Source organism: Nicotiana sylvestris, chromosome 4, assembly GCF_000393655.2.
Source record: "Nicotiana sylvestris chromosome 4, ASM39365v2, whole genome shotgun sequence".
NCBI classification, from domain to species: Eukaryota; Viridiplantae; Streptophyta; class Magnoliopsida; order Solanales; family Solanaceae; genus Nicotiana; species Nicotiana sylvestris.
The window spans coordinates 85716517-85729422 of NC_091060.1; the positions used below are offsets into that span (position 1 = coordinate 85716517).

Sequence of the window (12906 nt, forward strand, 5' to 3'; positions counted from 1 at the left end):
ATTTTGATCCTAGGAGAAAGTTCATCAGACTAGGACTTCTTAGGAGAAAAATTCATCAGACTAAGATTTTGATCCGAAGAGAAAGTTCATCAGACTAGGTTTTCTATTTTTGTATCTTAGGAGAAAGATTCATCAGACTATGATTTCGATCCTAGGATAAAATTCATCAGACTAGGTCTTCTATCTTATTAGAAAGATTCATCCGACTAAGATTTCGATCCTACGAGAAAGTTCATCAGACTACGTCTCTTTTCTTCTTCTTTTTTGGTATCTTAGGAGAAAGATTTATCAGACTAAGATTTTCTGTTTTTGTGTCTTAGGAGAAAGATTCATCAGACTAAGACTTTGATCCTATGAGAAAGTTCATCAGACTAGGTCTTCTATCTTAGGAGAAAGATTCATCAGACTAAGATTTCGATCCTAGGAGAAAATTTATCAGACTAGGTCCCTTTTTTGTTATCTTAGGAGAAAGATTCATCAGACTAAGTTTTTTATTGGGAGAAAAATCCATCAGACTAGGACTTTTTATCCTAGGAGGAAAAAATGTAAAGATCAATGGCAAGATTTTATGCACAATAGCAAGATAAATAAAGGCAACGATTTGAGAAACTTCCCTTTGTCGGCTCTTCTTTTTCTCTTTTTTTTTTCTCTTTTTTCTATTTTTTCTTTCTTTTTCTCTTTTCTTTTCCTTATTCCTTTTTTCTTTTTTTTTCTTTGCACTGCTTTGTTCCTGTTTCAAACAAAGAAAATTTTGTCAGTTTTGAAAATGATGGTCGGTTTGTGGCTTTGAGTCTTGGGCAGCTTGGCTATGTGCTCAATCATCTTGAGTCGATCTCTAGAGACATTTGTTCTGCACCAACTCTGATTGTTTCACACCCATTAACATTTGTATTAGCAGCTCAAACATCCTTATCCCAACTGGAGATCTTTGCTTAGGTGACCTTTTCTGATATCTTGAATGACTTCCTACTTTTTGAGCAATTTGTCAGTTAGAGAGAATAATAAGTTATCTTTGATTGCGCTAAGTAGGCTGACAAGAGTCTTGGGGAAAGTTTTTGCATGAATCCTTAAGGCATGTTGACTGTAACAACTGAGTGTGCTGGCCAAATTTACTTTGTGCAACTGAAAAGCTGGTAGCAAATTTTGAAATCTTTTATTACTTGTTTTGATAAGGACTGACTCAGAGTGAAGGACACAATGATGCAAAGAAACGAATATTAATAAGAAATGCCCCTTGTCGGAAGGACAGAAGGAAGAGTTTTTTTTTGAGAACTAGCCTTAATGATCATGACATGCATTTTGGACTCAACGACTTGATCTATCAAACTAATCCAATCTTCTCTTTTACCATTCTTATGACCTTTGAAGCCGGGCTTGTTTGTGTCGATCCTTTCCATCAGCTTGATGACTCACTTTCGACTAGTGGTGTCCCGAGGACTTTTCACCAACAAGCCTCTCTCATTTATTCATCTCTACTTACCGTCACCTTACTGTGCCCGTGAGGGTTTTCACTAGTAAGACTCTCTCATTTCTTTATTTTTCTTTTCTTTTGTTTTCTTGTGTGCGCAACTTGATAGTGTTCTATGTCTCATGACAACCGTTGCTCATTGCATGCTTCTCTTGGCATTCTTGAAGGCATATCGAGAGGTCTTTATTTGGAAGGTTTTTGGATAGGGTTAGCCAGAAGGGTCGGCATGAAAGCTCAAAGTAGACTTAAATAAAGGGGGTTGTAGACTTACAACTCTTGGAATCGACTCTTTCTAAAGTGAAATAAAATCTCTGCCCCAGTTTCATCTATTGGGTATTTTTGGAATTTTTTTTTTTTTTTGCTTTGAATTCTTATTTGGTTGGACCGAACCGTGAGGCTGCCTACGTATCCTTTTTAAGGAATCAGGTCGAACGTAGTTCAAACATCTAACCTAAACTATTTTTCATCTTTCTTTCTGTTTCTCTTTTTTCTTTTTTCTTTTTTTTTCTCTTTTTTCCTTTTTCTTTTGCTTTTTTTTACCCCAGCTTCTATTTTTGAGGGCATGGACCTTTGACAATTCTTTTCTTCTTCTTTTTTTTCACTTAGAACTTTCTAACAGCTACCCCAGTTTGTACTCTTGGGGCATGGACTTTTATTGTTATTTCATTTTTTTCCATTTTTTTTGATTTTTGACGCTAAACTTGATTTTAAAAGAGGGTGGTCAAAGAAAATAATACGGGTTCAAAGGGGTGACAAAGGGTATAAAGTGTTTGGGTAGCAGAAAAAGGGCCTCCCAACCTCGAGAACACCAAACATAGTATCTTTTCGCAATCATAGCATTGACGAACATATCTGTCTTCTTGGTGTGTCGTGGTCACAAGACACTTTCCATCCTTTAGCGTCAAACTTTCCCACAAACTTCAATTGATTAAACATCCTCAAGCCCGATCTTCATAATGATTTGAAGGTGAATTTTTCTCGACCTTAATTCCAAAGTATTTCAACTCTTTATTCATCCTCAAAAGTATTTTTTTCAGTTATCCAATTCCAGAATAAATCAGTTTTTAAGATCTGGCCAAAATCTCCGCATACATGTCATGTCATTAGAACTAGCGAGAAAAGAACTAAGAACAGAATGACACAAAAGGACAAACTATATTTTATTGAGTAAAAGAGGAAAGGGTTTGACAACAAGACAAACAACCTAAAATCTGAGTTACAACCCTATAATAACCCGCATAATGAAAATAGCAACAGAACAGACAGACAAGACTCAAACAAACAGAATGGGGGGATAGAAGGGTTTGACCCAATAAAGCAAATAAATTCTGGATGACAACCCTGAAATAACCCAGATAGTAGAAAAACATCAAAACAAGCTACCAAGATTTCTTCCTAGTAAGGAGAGAATGACTTTTCAATTTCTAAGCTTGACATTTAGCCACAAATTTGCTCAACAGAATCACCATGGCCTTCTCCAATTTCAGTCGGCAAATTCCCGAGAGGATTCTCATACTCCATGTCACCACGCATCACCCCTACAAAGTGTGCATCATCATGTGCAGGTAAAGTACTCTGCGGCGATACTCTGGGTGTCACTGTCTTGGATCACAATCAATTTTTCCTGAATCATCCTTTCTATTTCTCTTTTCAAATCCCGACAGCTTTCAACATTGTGCCTCTGGGCATTGGAATGGTATTCACACCTTTTAGAAAGGTCAAAGCTTCTTGCACGTAGGTCCACGTGATTTGGAGGAATAGGTGCAATCATGTCATGATGCTTTAACTTCTCAAATAAGCTTGCATAGGTCTCTCCTATTGGCATAAAATTATCTTTCAACCTTTGTTCCCCTCTATACCCCTGGCTTGGATGTGGGTTATAGGGCACCTGAAAATTTTGTGGAGGCTGGTGGAGATTTTGTGATGCTATTGCTCGCTTTCTGGGGTGTTTTGGTGGCTGGACAACATACTGAGGTGGAGCAACAAAGTATTAAGAATTTTGAGGTGGATAATAGTGCTCAGGGGAGTTATGGAAAACCTGAGAAGGCTACTTATACCTTCGAGATGTTCTCCTAGGACCTCTTCTCGGACCTGATGTCATCATGATTTCTTCAACCTTCTCATTCGTGTCACCAAAATTATCGGATTCAATCTGGAAAACCTGAGTTGTGGTTTTAAGAACTGCTTGACTTATAATTTTGCCTGTCTTAAGGCCATTCTCTACCATTTTCCCCATTTTAATTGCTTCCGAGAAGGATTTAACAACAGCGAATATATTGTTTTGAAAATAATTTGGCTCTTGGGACTGAAGAAAGACAGTGACAAGCTCGTGGTCATCCATGGATTGTTTAACTCTAGCTGCTTGTTCTCTCCATTTAATGGCATATTCCCTGAAACTTTCAGTTTTTTTCTTCTTCAGGTTTGAAAGGGAATTGCGGTCTGGGGCAATGTCAATGTTGTATTGGAACTGTTTGACAAAGGCCTATTCCATGTCATCCCAGACGTACCAGCGAGATGTGTCTTGATCCATAAACCACTCGGATGCTCCTCCCGTAAGGCTTTCCCCAAAATAATTATTAGCAATTCTTCATTTCTTCCACCTCTTAGCTGATTGCAATACCTTTTCAGGTGGGCTTTGGGTCTCCATGTCCATCATACTTTTTAAATTTGGGGATATTGAAACCAGGTGGCAAGTGGACATCGGGAAACATACATAGATTCTTGAAGGCAATACTCTTCTGACCTGCCAACCCTTGCATGTTTTTCAACTGTTGTTCTAAACTTTTCACTCTTTGGGTCATTTCTTCCTGTGCCATCTTTCGGGCAGGCTTCTCAATCTTTGCAGGAAGATCAAATAGGTATGAGTGGTACTTAGGAGAGTGGTACTGCTCTTGCTGGGTAGCAAATTGTGACTCATGACAAAACTATCCTTGGCTATTGGCCCATGCTTAACACATTTTGGTCATTTTCTATTTCAGTATTCTATTTTCCTCAACCACAGTAGACTCTTGTTGAACCCTCTCACCCTGAGTCTCTTGAGTACTTGTAACAGCTTCGATGTCAGTTATCATTTTTTCTTGGATCTTGTGTTTCCAGCTTACCACAAACCGACCACCTCAACTTTCTTTACAATTCAAAACAAAAACATGTTAGAATGGACTCAGTCGGTCCTTGTTATTATCAACATTTTTCACTTTTTTTTTTCATTTTTTTTCATTTTTCTTTTCAATGGTTGATCGAACCTGATGTGGGTTGCCTACGTATCATGTGAGAACATGAATCAGATCTTGCGTAGTTCGGGAAGATCAGGAATAAAGTAAATAAACTACCTTTTTTGGATTTTGAATTTTTCATTTTATTTTTTCGAAAGAGAGACGTATAAAGAAGAAAGAGAATATTTTTGGATTTTGATTTTTCTTCAAAATTTTTGCAAAGAAAGACTTCTAAAAAAAGAGATATTTTTTTTTGAATATCGACCTTTCTTTTTTGCTTTTTTTTTGGAATTTCGAAGAAAAACTTCAAAAGAAAAAAGAAAATATTTTTGGATTCTTTGGAATTTTATTTTGAATTATGAAAGAAATGCTTCTAAAGAAAAAGAAAATATTTTTGAACCTTGAATTTTCTTTTCAATTTTTTGAAAGAAGAATGAAAAATATTTTTGGATTTTGAGAAGAAATTAAAAGAAAATATTTTTGTATATTTGTTTTTAAAATTGGGGTCTAAAAGAAAAACTTTCTAAAGAAGAAAGTAATGAAAAATATTTTTTGATTTTTTTATAAATTGTGGGCCGGAACCGATGAGGTTTGCCTACATATCTCACATCCGGTGAGAATCAAACCCGCGTAGTTCGTCAGTTTTGACATAATTGGAAAAAACATGATATTGACTCACTTTCATTTTTTTTTTGAAATACATTTTCTTTTCCTCTTTTTTTTCAAAACTTTTGGCAGAGTTTCGAGGCATTTTCAAATACCGGAGTTTTTAGAACCGGGTGAATTCTCTATCCTACCCCACTCATGGTTTTTCTGTTGTTTTTCTTTCCTTAGCCGGTTAACATACAAGCTAAAGCAAATAAATGTACAAATAACACGTAAGATGCATCGGGATAGTCTGTTATTTTGGGTCTGTCCTAGACGGACCCAACCCCTGTGTTGAGTCCCCGAGGTCAAATGCATGTGATGCAAACAAACATTCCTACTAGGAATCTGGCATGAGGTTATGTTATTCTAAGTTTAAACATGGGGTTGTGTTCTTGATCTGACTTACCCGAGCGAACAACTCGAGCCGAATAGGGGGCAACGTACCGGGAGCACGAAAGTCTACCCGGCCTTGTTACTCGCCCAACCTCGTTCTTATTGGTATGACTTCTAATAGAAAGTAGGCTATCACTACGTGTGCACCAATTTTTAGAAGACTCAGAAGGGTGGCGTAAGAAGGCATTTTAATAAAATTCAAACAATAGTGAAATGGTAAATAAACAACAATTAGCACATTAGGTTCACAAATACAGTAATATCAGCAAATAATAAAGCCAAGAATAGATCATATTAACAAGCTCGAATTCTTGAACCCTGAACGAAAGTTCTGGGTTCTTATCCTCAGCAGAGTCGTCAGAGCTGTCACACCTCTTTTTTACCACCCGAAGGGTATAAGGGAGTTTTTTCCAATTTAAGTGACAATCGAAACGGGATTATTTATTTAAAAATCAGAGTCGCCACTTGGGATAATTTATGGTGTCCCAAGTCACCGGTTTAAAATCCCGAATCGAGGAAGTTTGACTCTATTTACGGTCTGCGAACACAGAAATCTGGGTGAGGAATTCTATTAACCCGGGAGAAGGTGTTAGGCATTCCCGAGTTCCGTGGTTCTAACACGGTTGCTTTAATCATACTTGTCTTATTAAATTGTCTAATTACTTGATTTAGAACCTATGTGCATTTGCCTTTTTTAATTAAGCAATTATCTTGAAAACAGGTCACGCGTACGTGCACCCATTTATTTGGTGCATCAAAAATCATGTCACGTGAACGTATCCACAATTAATAATGCTTTGTTATTATTAAGAAAGTTTGGCCGAAGTTACGCGAATGCATACTCCGATTTTGTTATTAGAATCATAATTATGTCACGCGAATGTGTACACAACCACGATGGTATATTAAACGTGCCTAAAAGCGAACTACGAACATCATTTTAAAAACCGTAATCATGTCACGCGAATGTGTCCATAATCATGATAATAAATTAATAAACTCATTCTAGACCAAGTTAATTGCAAGTCTAATGGCCCGTTAAAGCTAAAAATTTCATATTCTTTCCACATTAGGAAAAATATTATTTTACTCCATAAACTTAAGACCAAAACCAAGAAAACTTTGTAAACCTCATGAATCAACAGAAAGTTTTCATAAAAGACAAAATAAGTTCATTTGCATAACTATTAAATTCACGTGTAAACAACTTATCAATCCAAAGATGGTACAATCATAAGCACAATATAAATCAAAATAAACACTCTTCGTTCAACATCAAAAATAGAGTGACTAAAAAAAACTAGTAACAAAGGGATAAACATAGAGAAATCGGACCTTTATTGATGGACAAAGCTGAAAATTGCAAATTAATCGGGCTAAAAAAATAACAATTCTTGAACCGAAACACCGAAATTGCGAACCGAAACCTCAAATCGATATCGGAACACTTGAAACCAAAACGACCTCAATCCTAAGTTGGCTTTGAAGCAACCGGAACTTTTAACGCCAAATTACACACACTGAGTCGCACAAAAAGACACGGACCCATTGCGGTTTGGTTCCTACTGTGCGCCGGTATGGAGACTACTTTGGTATTTTTCTGAAATCTGAGCCAACCTCCAATTAAACTTGAAAATTCAAAATGAGACAAAGAAGAAGAAAACTTTGTTTGATTTGATGCGCTGGTTTGGAAATGGGGCGGCAAAATTTTTGTGGGTGTTGCCGTTTTTTTTTTTGGCTTTTTCAATTTGGGGTCAGCTCTCAAGTTAGAGGAATTTTGGAATATTTTTGTTGAAGGTCCGCCGTTTCCTAGGGAGTGTAGGTCTTAGGTTCCCTTGATTTTAGGAGTTAAGTGTTAATTTATAAGGAGAGGAATTAGGTTAAGTCAAATGGGGAATGGGTATGCCTTAAATTTCATACTCTTTCTTCTAACACAAGACCAAAAATACTATATCATTTATTAATTAATCCTAATTATGTAAAATAACTATTAAAATAAAACTATCCGTTAAAACAAACCTATTTTTTGGTATTTTTTAAAAATATCATACTAACAGATAAAAAAATGGAAAAATCATTGTAAAATTAAGATAATATTCTTGGAACTATTTGTTTGTATTTTTGAATTTTATGTAAGATAGACAAATTAAAAGTAACTAGATAAAAATATTAATTAGCTAAATAAGAGAAAAATATTTTTTTATAATTTTTATTTTTGTGATAAAATAAAGTAAAGAGAGCGATACTAAACCTAAAATAAATATTTACGCTAAAATATGTAAAATCTTGGGGAGTGTCAAAAATTACATGTCTACAAACACAACAAGTCAAGAAGCTCTCTCGCCCGCCAAGGGCCATCACCCAAATCTTAGCAGAAACACTCTCATACTTCCAAACACTCCTCACCCCATACCATAGTACTAATCTCATGTCTAAGAACCTCATCTCAGTCAATATAAGCAACCCAACTAACAGCTCATCACTGAACCACACGGATTCTCACACTACATAATTCGTACATCAAACCAGCAATAACTCAATTATGCAGTACAAATAAGGAAAAACAAAGTATAAGAATTATCTAACGAGTACAACATGTGTAACAACAAAGGTATAGTTTCCATCAAATCGTCCCATAGAGGGAAAACACAACAGCAAATGAACACAAGGAAAAGGTATCCCACATAACACCTGTTGTGGCATGCAGCCCGCTCCTAAATACTCATCGAGCCAAAATGCTCTGGTTCACTAATCATATAAATACTGATATCAAATACAATAGAGTGCACAACTAAAATTGTGGAAAAATGAATGAAAGTGCTAAAACATGAGAGGAGCAAGCACAACTATGGTGCAATGAGCAAATCAACATCACGAGGGCTATCTCTCCTGCATCGCCATAAGGCCTGAACAGAATTACAACATGCGTGGAGAATAATCATACAACCTCACCACCTAACACAACATAAAAGAGTAGCACATATCATAGGCTAGGGGCACAACTAATATCCATTCTGCCTGATAACATCACCATAATGACAATCTCACAGGAGCAAACAAACTTGACCTGATGCAAGATACATATTCTCATTGAACTTTCAAATAGGTCCCAACCCAAATCCTGAGTATTTTCAAATAGGTAAATATCCTTTCCAAAAACCCACAATGACCTATAAATAATGCATTCTATTAATTATCTCATCCTCAACGTTTCTTCACAATCCGCAAATAGGAAATGGTCCACATATGAGGGCATCTAGCCCCAAAACCTCAGGAATACCAAAATTTCCATTCTCAACCCAACTACGCAATTCAAATGGCTGATATATCACTCACACATTATTATTCTGGTGAAGAACCTAAATGGGATTTCTGGCCGCGTACAAAACATGAACCTCGAAAACCTCAAAACCCAGTAGTCACCATGCTACTAACCACGTACCCACAAACCAAATCTCAAGGTCCTTTCCAAAAATGCACACTCTTCACATATAACAGTCAACAATACCAACACCTGATTAATTTTTTATACCTATTTAGAAGAAATCCACAATGCACAACATATTCCTTATGCCCATCGCAGCCATCCGAATCAAGTCGTTGCCCAAACCATCGAGAACTCCCCGAGATCCACCCGCATGTAACTAAGCCATCAGGACTACACCTCCCCGACTCAACCAAACCGTCTAATCCAAGAGCGCCGCCACAACTTCCAGTAGAGAATTTCCATTCTAAAAGACCATTTACTTCCATTGTTATGCTGACCTAACACTACTGAACTGACCCATTTCTTTGGATAGTTGATATAAAGTAACCCCAATCAAAGTCCTAAATACAGATGATCCTAACATGAACCACATAGCTTAGAAGCTCATAAACCATCGCGTTTCCTCTTAAGCACCCTGTCCTGCCACAACCATGACGCCCATACTGAATAGACCTTCTGGGAATATGGAGTTGTTCATCCAACTCCCCTCGATGCTGAAATGTAAATCCATTAATAACGTAGAAATATTGTAAGCCCCAATATCATCCTGTGCAATATCTCAGACCTTGGTCATACACAAAATCCGGGAATCCACCTACCACATATACACATGCCTCAGGCCAAAACTGATATAAATCTGACTCTGCAACCTGAAAGCCGCTATTGGACTCCTCCACTTGGCGCAAAGCCATAGAAAACAACGTCTGATGATCCGCAAAACTAACCTTAATAGCTCGCACAACACAAATCACAAGGTACTCCAATACCACCAACTATTCCTAATCAACACCCACCCCGTCGCCTTGCCACAATCGCTACGACTAGTCAACCAATTAAACCTTTCCAAGCTCGCACTCGTCAGATGCTGGAAACTGCTGTGCCTCCATACGAACAACTGAATAGTCTCTCAATACCTCTATATCTTCAGTCTAGACAACACGTTGAGATAATGTCTAAGCATCCCTGACTCCCTCGTAGTCCGTCTATAGCATCACAAACCACTGGCTCATAGCGGACACTGAGAGCGTAATTTTATACACGAGTGGATGTAAAGGAATATAATTTATACACTTCGAGCTGAATCAATATTGCATAATAAGGAATGAAAGAAGTGAGGTTATCCTAATAGTTCTGTAGCCTCTCGAATATAAGTACAGACGTCTCCGTACCGATCCGCAAGACTCTACTAAACCTGCTTATGACTCATAGCACCTATGAACCTAGAGCTCTGATACTAACTTGTCACGACCCAAAATCCCTCTGAAGGAGTCGTGATGGCACCTAGTCTTTAAACTAGGTAAACCTAACATTAACTGAGATAACATTTACATTTGCTAACTTTAATTTAAATAACTTTTAACAAATTACACTCCCAAAACCGGTGGTACAAATCATAAGCCTTTCTAAGAATAGTTATACAAAATAAATACATCACTGTTCTGGAACAAAAGGAACAAATGGAAATAAGTACAAATGAAGGTGACTCCGAGGCCTGCGAATGCTGCAGCAGGTTAACCTTGAGTCTCCACCGCAACGACCCACACAACTACTACCGATTGAATACCTGGATCAGTACACAAAAATGTATAGAAGTGTAGTATGAGCACACTATAGCGGTGCCTAGTAAGTATCAAGACTAACCTCGGTGGGGTAGTGATGAGGAACAGTCCAGACACCTACTAGTAAAATAAATTTGTCACGACCCAATTTCCTCTCTGTTAGGTTTCGTGATGGCACCTACTCTTAAGGACTAGGTAAGCCTAATATTTACGAAAGAACAACAATAATAAACAACATCTTAAACTTCTTATGGAATGAATCCTTTATACAATGAATATATTCCCAAAACCCGGTAGTGTAAGCACGTGATTTTTGCTTCACGAGCAATCACTCAAAAAGGAAAACAAAAAATAGTGATAAATGGCCTCACTGTACAATTTGTCATTTTTCCGTGACAGGTGTTGTTAGTCATGTGTGGATCTGCCCATTTTGCATTTAATCTTACCGATCAAAATACAAAAGCATGTCTGTCAGGGTAGTCAAAATCGTAATTCGGTCGTTAAAAAGAACGAAAAATTCAAAAAATATATAGGCGTCGTTCGTTCTAGGTTGTGATTTAACTTACTTAAATATTTTAATTTGGTATGATAATTGTGTTGAAGTGTCACATGGTTGTTTGTTTTAATTTCATTTTTTGTTTCATTATTTATTTTTGTTATTTCATTTTTGTTAAGAAAACAAAGAAAGATTGATTTGGGCCCAGAAAATGAAATAAAAATAGGCCCAAAACCGACCAAGGACCCGGTCCAGACCAGGCCTGCCCAGGCACCTCCCGAAACGACGCCGTTTTAGGCAAGTCGATCTGAGCCGTCTAAGCCTCTTGATCCAACGGTCCACATAAGCACCCGTGACCCGACCTGTTTAGACGGTCCAACCCAATCCATCACTTAAAACCAAACGACACCGTTTTAATACCAACGGCTTCGTCTCACCCCTCACCATCAGATCCAAGCCGTTGAGATCATCTGATCCAACAGCTCAGATCTAAACCCCTAGACCATATATAAGCCTTCCCTTCACACCCCACGCCCCCTATCCGAACCCCACCCTTCACTCGTCTCCTTCCCCAAGCCCTGAAACCCCCAAACCCTAGCAGCCGCCCTAGTTTCCCTTTCACCAGAACCCGGCGGCATGAACGCCGGTGACCACCCCCTTCACACCCCTGAAGCATCCGACCACCCTGAACACGAATCCACTAACCATGTACCTCGAATCACCTCCTATCGTCTCGAATCTGGATTTGAAGATTCGAGACAAAACTCGATCTATACCAAACCTCACCATCTTTGTATCAGACACTCCCATGACTTCCCTCGTGACCAAACCAAGCTTGGTTTGGTCCGAATCTACCCACAACTTCTAAAAAACCAGATCTGGAAATCCAGACCCTAGAACACATGGACCTGAGGAATCCGACCAGTCTTGACAGGGGTCTGAGGTCTAATAGACCTTAACCAAGGTGTTCTCATGTGAGAACACCTTGGTTAAAGTTTGTTCGGCTTCAAATGGTCAAAGTGGAGTCAGTTTTGTGTCAGTTTGGTTTAAACATTTTTCGGTAAGTTGTTCTTTTCCTTTTTGTTTATTCAACTGCCAATTAAGTCGTTAGCATGCTTTGTTGTGTTTGTTTGTTATTTTCTGATAGTTTTCTTAATTTCTTCCATCTCTGTCAAAGACCTTTTTATTTGGTCGATTGTTTTCTGTGTATGATTTGAATGTACCCTGTGATAAGCATGTCCGATTAGGATAGTCGTCGCATAAATAACTTATATAGGTTCCCAGTGATCGACCAAAGTTGTCCGAAGCCCTTTAGGTCCCTGTATGTGTTTGTTTATTTGAACGACTGATTATTACCTGTTATAATTAGTATAGTCGACTCGATAAATGTCGTCGATTAGTTCTCTATAACTAATGGATCAAATAAGCTAATAATTTCACATGACTAAATGAACCATGTCACTGACTGAATGCTCGACATTGCCTGAGATTATCCTATAAACTGCATTACAAAACAGCTAAAAGATTCAGTCTAGGGCAGCTTCGATTTTAAATTTTTCAGAAGTCCAAAATAACCCATTATTGCAAAGGGTCAAGACAGTGATAACCAGGGTTTAACAGGGGTAGTCTGGGGTTTGAAAAGA

The 12906-nt window shown here is 37.8% G+C and overlaps 1 pseudogene; it reads right to left on the reverse strand.

Annotated features, from left to right (window-relative positions):
- Nucleotides 1-9549: 9549 nt before the first annotated feature.
- LOC104227198 (polyphenol oxidase E, chloroplastic-like) overlaps nt 9550-12906 on the reverse strand; it is a 44495-nt pseudogene continuing 41138 nt past the window's right edge.